The sequence below is a fragment of the Rhipicephalus microplus genome, chromosome 5 (genome assembly GCF_043290135.1).
Source record: "Rhipicephalus microplus isolate Deutch F79 chromosome 5, USDA_Rmic, whole genome shotgun sequence".
Taxonomy (NCBI): domain Eukaryota; kingdom Metazoa; phylum Arthropoda; class Arachnida; order Ixodida; family Ixodidae; genus Rhipicephalus; species Rhipicephalus microplus.
Window position 1 is genome coordinate 174,713,071 of NC_134704.1, and position 13,339 is coordinate 174,726,409.

Sequence of the window (13,339 nt, forward strand, 5' to 3'; positions counted from 1 at the left end):
CATACTCTGGGATGACAAAAAAGTTTATTAAAAGACAAGGTGCATGCATCGGCTCCTGCCCGGCACAAGTCCTATGTGCCTTGTTTTTAGCAAAGGAGAACAAATGTTTAGGTAACGGTTGAAATGAAACAAATGTTTTAGAAATTTTAGATTTGTCTACAACTACACAATCAATGTCGAAATTCTAAGCTACAATAACAGGTAGCAGAGATTTAATAAATCGTGCAGAATGGCGTCACCCCACTTATTTCAACCCATGAATCACTGGTGAAAAATGCTGTGCACTTTCTCCCTCTTCGACTCACCTTTGGTGAAAAACGTGCATGGTGGGCTACTCACCGTCGAGTCAACAAGCCGATTTCAGTGTACAATTTCTCCCATTCAAAGTTGGTGAAGCACTGTATGTTAACCTCTGCTTAACAAACGCCGTCCGGAAATCTTGCATTCACAGAGTGGCAACCAGCCTCGGGAACAAAAAGCATGGCTGGGCTTGAAAGGATACCCTACGCAGGTGCTTGTCTCTGTTGCAGGCACTGTGCTCACGAAAGTTCGCCGCCCGAATGGTGAACCTGTCACCACATCTAGAAAAAAGGACGCCCATACACAACGTCTCACACCAGCTGAAAAAAGCAGAAGGTCACTTCAGCGTAAAGGCGACGTTTTCAGCACCTGGTAAGTCAAGATACCTGTGCAAGCTCACCGACAGCTGCATGAATTAGACAGCTGCATGACAGCTGCATGAAACGGGCAGCTGCATAAATTGTCGTTTAGGAGAACACAGACAAAAGTTTGCTCGATACAGAAATGGGCACCTGTCTACACATTGCAATGACTGTGGTTGTTCACCTATATATTCAAAATGCATGAAATCAGCCGCCACAAAAAACGTTCACTCGCGAAGTTATCGAAGCAAAGACCGTAATCATTTAAGGGGAGAATTTGTCAGCTCACTGTCATAAGCATTATCAGAGAAATAAAAGGTCTTGAACTCGTAATTGCACTGAAAAAGTCATATGGCCAAGGCTGTATACATGAATTTTTTTTTAGTTTCAAGTGAAAACTAGTAGCTAGACTGCCACACTGTCATGTTACCTTTCTTTTCTTTGCTCGTCTCAGCGGCGTCATAGATATTTTATTAGGTAAACATAAAGCATGTATCAAGAGAAATTCTGAATAGGTCTAAAGAGGCTCGAAAGCCAAACAACTTTATTTACGCAGAACACGATGCCTTGAAACAACTAACAAACAGACAGTGCGCTGTTATCAAACTTGCTAACAAGAGTAATAATAAAGTAATCAGGCTTAAGATGAATCTAGAAAAGAACCAACCAGCAAACTCACCAACAGTGCCCACTACCTAAAAATTAGCATCTGCCCCGAATCAAGAATATATTATTATCATATACAATGAAAGCGCTGATTTTTCAAATCAAGCGAAAAATTGATAAATAAATGTATAAGGGTCTAGCGCACCACGACAACACAAGAAGAGAGACGCACACACACACAGCACTATTTTGCAACTATTGTTTTATTTGCGATTACACATGCTATATACACAGTAACAGTAGACCGATAAAACCTGGAACTTATCATGTTAGGATACAGCACGCCTCATGCACGCGTCATCATCGATCGCGACAATCTGAACTCGCCAATGTCAAAGTGAAGATTCCAGATACTTCTTTTCTTTAGCTGACAAAGCTATTAAAGCCACATTCACACATTTATCTTTCATTTTTTCAATTTCATAGGCTTCAATGATTTCACGTGTAATTCTGTCACGGACCCTAAAGAGAATGCGGGTGTTTTAAAACACAGGGACACAACCACACCTCTGACAGTGAACGGCCAAATGACCAGATATAGCTTTTTCTACGTTGTATTTGTGTTCCCCAAGTCTTTCGTTCACACACATTCCAGATTGGCCAATGCACACGTAATCACAAGTCAAAGGAGTGCCATAGACAACACCACGAAAACAATTCACAAATTTTTCCCCGTGTTTGATCTTACCCTCCCGTTTCCCGCTTCAGTCCGTGTTAACCTTTTTGCACATTCCTTGCAACCGTTCGGGAGCAGAAAAAACTAGATCCGCACCAGCCTTTCTCGCTATCCTTTGCAAGTTATGCGAAATGGCATGCGCGTAGGGCACTACAGAAACCTTGGTTGCCTTAGTGACGGCTGCCTGGTCTCTCACGATTGCCCTTCCTCTACCGCTCGTATTTTCCGTGACGGCGGTTAACAGGCGCGTGGGCTAACCAGAATCAAATAAACGTTTAGCTTGAGCCCACAAGCTTGCATCAAGCTTGTGGTGGCATGACTTCACCAGTGAATTTTGAAAACAGGAATTTATCACCGCACGCTTTACCAATTTTGAGTGAGCGGACGTGAACGGAAGCAGCAGTATATTTCCTCGTGGTTCATAGCGCCAGCATATTCCTGCTGGCGAAAAATACAGCCCGAGTTCAAGGAATTTTATGACATTGTCATTTGGTACTTCATGCATCAGCACCAGCAAAGATAACACTGTCAAGAACATGGTTAGAGTGTCTGTCACAACCGCGTCAAACTTGTTATGATCATTATTGGCAACGATCAGATAGTCATCTGCAAATGTAAAAACAGCAATCACATCAGTGTGCTTCACACGCTCGTCAAGGACCTTATTACGTTTTGCTAAAAACAGGTCGTTCAAATATGGAGCTATGCAGGAACCTATACATATCCCGTTCTTTTGTTTCACATTGTTTCCATTCCACGTGGCATAGGTCGAATTACGATAAAAGTACAGGAGCTTTAAAACTGTTCATTCGACACACCGGCAGTATTTTGAAATCGAACCACTCCTACTCTGTCGATACCTTCCGATACACACATCATCAACTCGGCCTGAGGTAGGGTGTAATAAATATCTTTTACAATAAGATGTTTATTATTTTACATTAGGATCTTTATTATTTTACATTAAGATCTTTATTATTAGATTTTTACATAAAGATCTTTTGACGCGTGCATGAGGAGTGCTGTATCTTAACATAATATGTTCCAGGTTTTATCGGTCCACTGTTACTATATATATAGCATGTGTGATCGCAAATAAAACAATAGTTGTAAGGTAGCCGCTGTGTGTGCGTGTGCTTCTCTCTTCTTGTGTCCGTTTCGTGGTGCGCTATACCTTTATAAATGATTAAACCCAACCAACTAGCCCGACAACGTGTCCTAGCGATAAATAAACGCGAGTAAAAGATTTGGCAAATTGGATTTTTTGGATAAACTCCGATTTTCACAGCGCGTTCTCAACATTGAAAGGGGACATTAAAGATAAAAAGTACCAATCTTTAGGAGCGGGTGTCCATAACTGGCAAGCAATCTCGCATAGCATAATTGCGTCGTGTACAAAAACATTTAACGTTCTCATAACAACGAGCATCGGTGTTGTGTATTGAAGTAATTGTGCTTGCTTAATACAAATTGGTTGCTCAAACTTTCCAGATATCTAAAACAGGCTCACGGAATTCGCATACTATGGCGTTCACATCTTCTTAGATTTGGGAGTATTGAGAATACCATTAACTGATAGGGTTTTTTTTTTTTTCATATGAAGACGATGAGGGAGTCTCGGAGAAAAAGACAAGGAGCAGCATGATTAACTCCGGTACCAAGAAAGTACACTTTGGCGATCATACGGCAGTGTACATGAACAGCCCTAATTGAAAGTTGAATAAACAGCAAGTGACAAAATTGAAATTGGAGAAGTATGATTATCAACAGCAGTGCAGAGCCATTTCGATAAAAAAAGTTGCTAGTGAGAAAACTACTCAACAATTTTTTTATGTGCAATTAAACGCCAACTTTCGGGAAATAGAGAGTTCACCCACGATAACCTCCGATAAACGCAAAACATTTATCGAAAAAATAAATAAAGAACACGGAGTCGTATACATACAACATACAATAAGGAATCTTCTTGCCAAAGAATTATTACCATCCTCCGAGCACCAGCTATTTATTCCTATAAAAGGAGCAGGCTGGTCACTCTACTTTCTTTGGAAAATTTACAAGGTGTCTATAGACGAATTACTGTTCGCGAAAACCCCAGGCAGACCAATAGTATCCAACAACAATACGCCCACTGAGTCGCTATAAAAATTTTTAAATCATTATTTATGCAATACATTGTCTGCCCTACCGCCTTTTGTTAAGAATACCCCTCATTTCCTCCGAGTAATAGATAACATTATTAAAACACAACAACTTCGCATCAGGCCATTCTGATAACATTACATATGTCTGCTCGTTGTACACAAATACAGACATATTCCTCCTGACATACGGCACGAAAAGGCGGTGGCGCGGTAATCGGGCGTTTGGTTTCACTTGGTAGGCAAAAAACGCTCTGCCTACTACACTTCCTCCTGGGTTTTCGATGGTGCATGTGGGGTTCTCAGTCAAGCAATGGGAAAAAAATAGCAGATCCCACGTACAGTGGTAATTGATGGTATGCGAAACACGAAGGAGAAATGTTGACATGCCACTTTAAAAGCAGGACAACGTTACGAGGTGGAGGTAAATGATGCCTTACACGACTTCCGTGTAATGATTATGATGTTTCGATAAGTCGTTTATCTTCGTCATCTATACACGTCATGTGATACCAAATTTAGTATACGTGGAGCTCGCGAAATGGCCGCGAGCGCATTATGAAGGACCCATTATACTCCAATGTAGCGTTGACGCGCGCGCACGCTGGACACAGCGACCCAACGTTAACTAAACGCGAGCACTCTATAGTCTGACGCCAGGCGTGACCAGCGTCCTTCGGCGCTGCCCGACAGCAACTGGCGCGAAATGCGGCATGCTGCATTTCGCGCCAATGCGTTACCCAGACAACACTGCATCTCCTTCTTTTAGTGACGGAGAGACGCCGGAGGTGTTGAAACCCGCATGCGTCAAAGCAACGCAGCGTACGCGCGCCTGCGAGTATATGGCAGAAGCGGCGCCTGGCGTGGCAACACCGGCGTGACGCGACGAAATGAGCGCCGGCAAGCACGCGCACCGTGTTACGTCTAAATGTATTGGTGCCTTGACTGTGGCATGTAGTCGTGTTCTCACATGACATGCATGTCATGATTATCATGTTTGCGGTCATATACCTTCGTCATCCATTGGCGTCACGTAAACCAAATGTGGCATATGTGAAGATAGTGAAACGGCCGCGAGCGCATGATCAGTGTGGCGTGTATTCATGATGTTACACGATACGCATGTCGTGATTATCTTGTTTGGATGTTTCATTTACCTATGTCATCCGTTCGCGTCGTGTAATACCGACTTTCAAACATGTGACGCTAACGAAACCGCTGCGAGCGCATCATGAGCGTAGCATGTACTCACGTTGTTACATGGCACACATCTCATGTTCATCATGTTTGCACCAGTATCATACTTTCCACAACCATTGACGTCCCGTAACACCAATTTGGTATAAGTGAAGCTAGCGAAACGGCCACAAGCGCATCATGAGCGTGGCATGTAGGCATGTTGTTACATTACACGCATCTCATGATCATCGTATTGGCACCAGTCACATACTTTCGTCATCCATTAACGTACTGTAATATCAAACTTGGTATATGTGACACTAGCGAAACGGCCACGAGCGAATCATGAGCGTGGCGTGTAGTCATCCTGACATGACGCGCATGTAAGGATTTTCATGTTATGGTCGGGTACTTGTGTTCGCCATAAAATCATGCCATACCATACCAGTTTTGCAACATGCCATGTGAACGGAACCACCGCAAGAGCTGCAGGATCATTAAATGTAAATCATGACATGCATGACATATACATCATGATTTTCATGTTATGACTAGTCCATTATATTCTTCATGCAGTTATGTTGTGCCATACCGAGTTCGGTATCGATACCTTTATCGAAAGGCCCAGGAGAGCTAAAAGTCATAAGCGGAGAGATAGATAGATAGATAGATAGATACGCGCAAAGTCGCCGAAGTTCACCAAGAAATGCTTCGCATTAGGTTGTAATGGTTGATGAACGACACGGCATTTGGAATACGTGTGATAGACGTAAGAATGAACATGAATCCAGGTAAGTCTGATAGTAGTGCTAAAGGTAGGACCATTGGTCAGCCAAAGAAAGTGGAACTCAATCAGACTCACTCAAGAAATATATTTTGCTCTATGGACTCACTCGGACTCAGACTTACCAAAATTTTCCTGAGCTGAACTCACTCGAAATCACACTCACGAAACTTTCTGCAACAGGACTCACTGGGACCCAGACTTACGAAAATATTACTCACTCGGACTCACTCAGACTCACAGCTCGATCTGAGTGTCACTAAGCCGAGTGAGTCGAAATCTTGAGTGAGTTCGCCAACCTATGGTCTGCGATGTATGTAGCAGTAGTAGTAGTAGCAGTAGCAGTAGTAGTAGTAGCAGTAGTAGTAGTACAAGTAGTCGTGATAGTAGTAAGTTGTCACCTCTCGTTTTGTTCTTGGAACGTCCGCTGGAGGGTGGTACTTTTATAAGATGAATATATTGGCTTTAGTATGAAGAGCGACCCATTTTGTGGACAGAAGATGAGGAAGAGGACTGGCTTGCCCGCTCTGCGTGCTGCGCTCCGTTTGGTCGGTGCCAATACACTGGCAAAACGTCACGTACCACTCAGCGTTAAACTCAGGATTTATAATAGCCTATTTTCTTCTCATTGAACGTATTGTTACTTAGTAGGGGGCGACACTACAAAAGTCAATTTACATAGGTTGAGTGTGCTTCAGAAAAAAGCAGTTCGCCACATAGCAAATGCTCAGTGTCACGCTCATACTAGAGAGCTATTTTCGACCCTTAGGATCTACCCACTTGCGAATTTTTATATTCTCACCTTCGCTCTAAAATGCCGAAAATACTTCCAAAGCAACAACCATAGTTTCTTTTCGCTTTGCAATCTCATTATACCCTGAGCGATTCATAGACAATAAGATACAAATGGCTCATACCTTTGTCGCTCACGAAATATGGAATGAGCAGCCTGTCATACCGTGTGCCATGGTGATCAATGAACTTGAAAGAAATGGCATTCGCTTAGAAAACTCTTTACGAAATGCAATCAAGCGGTATGTACTTGGGCACTTGCTTTCAGGGCAGTAGTGCGTCAATTACATGTTCAATTGGTCCATTACATGTTTCATTCTGAAATTATCAGTTTTTTGACGTTGACTTGTTAAGATGCTTCCTTTTTGTGTCAGCATATTTATGATGTGTATATAAAAATACTCAATAGTCCATACAGCGTATAAAAATTTGCCTAATTTGAGTGAAATAATATTTGCACAGTCACTACTGTATATTATGGCTGCTTCCGTGAAGCACTATTTTGCATTTTCTGTTTTGTGCAACCAAACAGTGCACATTATAATTGACATGCATTACTTTTGATATACACCTTTACTTTTTTAACTGCCCTGCTAATATGAGTACCAGAAAAAATTTAGTGGAAATGTAGAACAGCAGATGTTTGTATGCATGTTAAGTTCTTTTTTTTCGGCTGTCAGGAATTGGGGCAAGAACTTTTGTCAAGCTGCTTGATAGCAGCTTTTTGTTCTTGTCCTCGTGTTTGTTATCTTGCTGTAACGAATGCCAAAAATAAACTGATTGATTGATTGATTGATTGATTTTACCTAACATACTTTAGGTGGAGTTGCTGGTCCTTCTCTGTACCGATCGCGAAGCTCTGCAATGGCCGGATCATCACGGGTTCTACCATGTCACAAGTTCAAGGAACATCGTCTTCACCACCCGCCTCTTCTGTGACTCCTACCTCCGTTGTCCTACCTCTTGCTCGTGATCCTGGCGTATTTTCCGGAAAGAATGACCTTGAAGTTGACAAGTGAGTCAACGTGTATGAACGGGTAAGCGCCGGCTATAGGTGGAACCCGACAGTCATGCTTGCCAACGTGCTTTTTTACGCTAACGGCCCTCCACGGGTGCTGTTCGAGATGCACGAAGCCGACATTACCAGCTTGGACACTTTCAAGGAGACGAGTCGCGACTTTTTTAGAAACACTGCTGCACGACAGATAACTGCGCGAAATCAGCTGGCTACTCGGGCACAAATGTCTACCGAATCCTACGTCACGTATATTCACGACGCCATCGCTCTTTGCCGCTAACTTGACGAACACATGCGAGCTTGAGAAGGTATCGAATGTGCTCAAAGGCATCGCCGGCGACGCCTTCAACCTGCTTGTCTACACTAACGTCGCCACCATCAATGAAATCTTCAAACAGTGACGGTGGTTAGAACACCCCAAGAGTCGCCGCATCACGGAGAGATTCACACGACTGCCCAACAAGGCCGCAACTTCATCGTGTGAAGCTGCTTGCCAGCCACCTACCTGTGACTACGCCACCCGTATTGTTCATCGGGAGCTTGAAGCTGCCTGTCCAGCTCCCATTCAACAGCCTTTTTTCACCACCCAAGCGACTAAATAGCGGAGGAGTTTTACAGAGATCTGTACAGTAGCCGAGAAAACCACGACTTTAATACTATAAGAACTAGCAGTAACCCAGATGACACCCCACCAGTAATGATAGAAGAAGTCAGAAACGCTTTGGAGAGCATGCAAAGAGGCAAAGCTGCTGGTGAGGATCAGGTAACATCAGATCTGCTGAAAGATGGAGGACAGATTGTGTTAGAAAAACTAGCCACCCTGTTTACGAGGCGTCTCCTGACGGGAAGAGTACCAGAGTCTTGTAAGAACGCTAACATCATCTTAATACTTAAGAAAGGAGATGACAAGGACTTGAAGAATTACAGGCCGATTAGCTTGCTCTCTGTAGTATACAAGCTATTTACAAAGGTAATTGCTAACAGAGTCAAGAAAACATTAGAATTCAATCAACCAAAGGAACAAGCAGGATTTCGAACAGGCTACTCAACAATTGACCACATTCATACTATCAATCAGGTAATAGAGAAATGCTCTGACTATAAGTAACCACTATACATAGCCTTCATAGATTACGAGAAGGCGTTTGATTCAGTAGAAATATCAGCCGTCATGCAGACACTGCGGAATCAGGGCGTAGATGAAGTATATATAAACATTCTGAAAGAAATTTACAGGGGATCAACTGCTACCATAGTGCTTCATAAAGAAAGCAACAGAATACCAATCAAGAAGGGTGTAAGGCAGGGGGACACAATCTCCCCAATGCTATTTACCGCGTGCTTACAGGAGGTTTTCAGAAGCCTAGAAGGGGAACAGTTAGGCATAAGAGTTAATGGAGAATACCTTAGTAACCTGCGCTTCGCCGATGACATTGCAGTGCTGAGTAACTCAGGGGACGAATTGCAAATCATGATTACGGACTTAGACAAGAAGAGCAGAAAGGTCGGTCCTAAAATGAATCTGCAGAAAACGAAAGTAATGTACAGCAACCTCGGAAAAGAGTAGCGCTTCGAGATAGGTAATAGTGCGCTTCAAGTTTCAAAAGACTATGTCTGCTTAGGGCAGGTAATAACCGCAGAGCCGAACCACGAGATTGAAGTAACTAGAAGAATAAGAATGGGGTGGAGCACATTCGGCAAGCGCTCTCAAATTATGACACGTATATTGCCACTATCTTTCAAGAGGAAGGTATATAACAGCTGTATCTTGCCGGTACTTGGCTACGGAGCAGAAACCTGGAGACTTACAGAGAGGGTTCCGCTTAAATTGAGGACGACGCAGCAAGCAATGGAAAGAAAAATGGTAGGTGTAACCTTAAGAGACAAGAAGAGAGCAGAGTGGATTAGGGGACAAACGGGGGTTAAGGATATCATAGCTGAAATCAAGAAGAAATGGACATGGACCGGGCATGTAGCGCGTAGACAGGATAACCGCTGGTCGTTAAGGGTAACTAACTGGATTCCCAGAGAAGGCAAGCGGGTTAGGGGGAGACAGAAGGTTAGGTGGGCAGAGGTGATTAAAAAGTTTGCAGGTATAAATTGGCAGCAGCAAGCACAGGAACGGGTTAACTGGCGGGACATGGGAGAGGCCTTTGTCCTGCAGTGGACGTAGTCAGGCTGATGATGGAGATGAAGCGACTAACCCATCACAGCCATGGGTAGCCCTAATTTAAGCTGTGGTCAGGCAAGAGTTTGATAATCTCGGTCTTCCATTAGCGTGTCCCGTGACTCACCCCGAAGTATGCCTATACTCCTCAGGTAACGCTTGCCGATCTCCTCCACCATTGCCCTTCCGGAACCCTACGCAATGTCGAAACCCTGACGACCAGCCTGTCTGCTTTTCCTGTCATCAACCTGGACATATTTCTCGTTATCGCCGTCGCCGCTGGTCCGACCCACCATGTCACAAATACCCTACTTATATGCCCCCTACCACTTCTAGACGTCCAGCTCCTCACGAGCCTCTCCGCACTGACGCCCCTTGGTACGGTCATCGCTACTCCCGCTCCCCGTCGCCGCCACGCCACCAATCCCTCTCCGTTGCCTTGACGCTTTTTCTCGCCGAGCTTCTCTAGACGATCGTAGCAGGAAAACTAGATACTGCAGCTTATGCAGGGGAAGCTGCAATACAGACGACGCTTGGATATCTTCTACTGACGCTGCTGACACACCACAGTCCTATTGAAGTAAATGTCGACAAAGTTCCTGTGTATGCCTTTGTTGACACAGATGCCCACCTACCTATTATGAGCGCACATCTACGCCGCCATTTGCAGAAGATCGTGACGCTCTCCACGACTCAAGCCATACGTGCTACCGATGGCGGCGCCATTTAAGTCGTCTAAATGTGCGCTGCTTCTGTCAGCATTGTTAGTCGTCACACCGTAGTTCTTTTTGCCTTTCTAACTCGTTGCCCCCATGACCTCATACTAGGCCTTGATTTCCTGTCTTCACACTCAGCTTTAACTCACTGTTCTTCTGGCACACTCAGCCTCAACCTCCCCCTGCTCTCTGATGACTGTGAAAAGCCCGTCAGCCGATTGGGTCCAACCACTTTTGTTCACTTGCCGTCTCGAGCAATGACATACGTCAGTTTGTCAACGACCCCAGCAGTTCCCGACGGAGCCTACATCGTTACACCGATAACGGGCGCACGACTGACGCGCAATGTTACAGTGCCACATACCATCGCCACCATAGTGGCCAACTATGTGTTCCGCTCCTAAATTTTGGCCTCATTCCCCAGGTGTTGCCCTACCAGATGTCGGTGCTCAACTCACTGTCATAAAAGATGATGACATAAACGTTGTCGCTGCAGCTGTTCCAGACCAAGCCAAAGTCTCATGTTTACCCGGTTCTGCTGAAGCCATCTTTCGAAATGTGATTGGATCAGACCTTTCGCCTGGTGAGGCTGACGCTCTCTGCTGGGTTTTGGCCTCTTACGATGACATTTTTGATATCCGTGACCGTCATTTGGGTGACCAGACTAATATTGTCAAACACCGAATCAACACTGTGAGCTCTGTGACAATCCACCGTCGGCCTTACCGCGTGTCCACATCAGAACGAGCAGTGATTCAGAAGGAAGTGGCCAACATGCTAAACAACAATATCATCGAACCATCGTGAAGCCCTTGAGACTTCCCAGTGGTCTTGGTAAAGAAGGCGGCTCCTGGCGTTTCTGCATTGATTATCGGCACGTCAACAAAACAACCACGAAAGACGTGTATCGTCTTCTACATATTGATGACGCACTTGACTGTCTTCATGACACCACCTTCTTTTCATCTCTCGACTACCAATCTGGCTGCTGGCAAATTGCTGTAGACATAATGAATTGTGAGAAAACTGCATTCGTTATCCCCGATGGCTTTTACCAATTAAAGGTCATGCTTTTTAGTCTCTGCAACGCGCCAGCATCCTTCAAAAGAATGATGGACACGTTGTTTCAAGGATTTCAATGGGTGACGTGCTTGTGTTACTTGGATGACGTGATATATAATCTTCTCACCCACCTTCCCCACACACCTTGAACGCCTTTCGACCATTCTACAAACATTCCGATATGCTGGCCTCCAGCTGAATTCCTTGAAGTGCCGCTTCGGTCCTCGTCAAATTATTGGGTTGGGCCACCTTGTTGGTGCTTCTGGTGTACAACCAGACCCGGCCAAAGTACGTACAGTAACTAACTTTCCCATTCTGTGCTCTATCCGTGATGTTCGCAGTTTTGTGGGCCTATGCTCTTACTTCCGCCAGTTGGTGAAACACTTTGCGGTATTCACATGCCCACTCACTGACCCTCTCAAACACGACATCCGTTTTGTTGGGGCCCTCTTCAAGCTAACGCCTTCTCTTGACTGACCACCGCTCTAACGACGCCAGCGATACTTGCTCATTTCGGCCCAGATGCTCTTACAGGAGTGCCCACAGACGCTAATGGGCATGGCATAGGCGCAGTTTTGGCCCCAACTCAGCGGGCACTGATCGTGTAATTGCATATGCAAGTCGTCATCTTTCAAAGTCTGAGCGTAACTTTCCGATAACAAAAGGAGAATGCCTTGCCCTTGTCTGGGTGGTTTCGAAACTTCATCCTTACTTGTATGGCTGCCCGCTCCTTGTCGTCACAGATAATCACGTCCGCTTTTGGCTTTCTTCACTGTAAGAACCTTCCGGACGACTTCGTCATAGGGCGTTGCGTCTTCAGGAGCACTCTTACTCAGTTGCCTGCAAGTCTGGACGCCTCCATCTGGACGCCGATAGCTTGTCCCGCTACCCTGTTGACCAACTAGGTGAATCGGTTGTCCAGCCTGGCCCTAGCGTTATGAACATGTCTAGGCTTCGTCAAATTGGTGACGAACAGCGTCGCGATGCTTCCTTGCGGTCACTCATTGCCCGTCTTAAATCTGACCCTAATGACGTATCACTTCGCATGTTCGTCCTCCTAAATAGCGCGCTGTACTGTCGTAGCATCCAGCCAGACGGCCCTGAGCTACTTGTCGTCGTGACTAACAATTTCCGTTCAGAGGTCCTGCATGAGCTTCACGGCGAACCAACAGCTGGGAACGTGGGCGTATTTCACACGTACGACCGCGTCCGGTGCCACTTCTTTCGACGTGGTCTCGCGTGCTCCGTTTGACGTTACGTCGCCTTCTGCGATAAATGCCAATGTCGAAAACGACCTACTGCACTCCCTGCGGCACTCCTTTACCCGATCTACATCCCGACCAAACCTTTCTTCCGTGTTGGTGTAGACCTTCTCGAACCATTCCCTGAATCAAACTCTGAGAACAAGTGGGTTGCCGTTGCTAGAGACCATGCTACCAGGTTTGCTATCACTAGAGCGCTTCCCACCGGTACTGC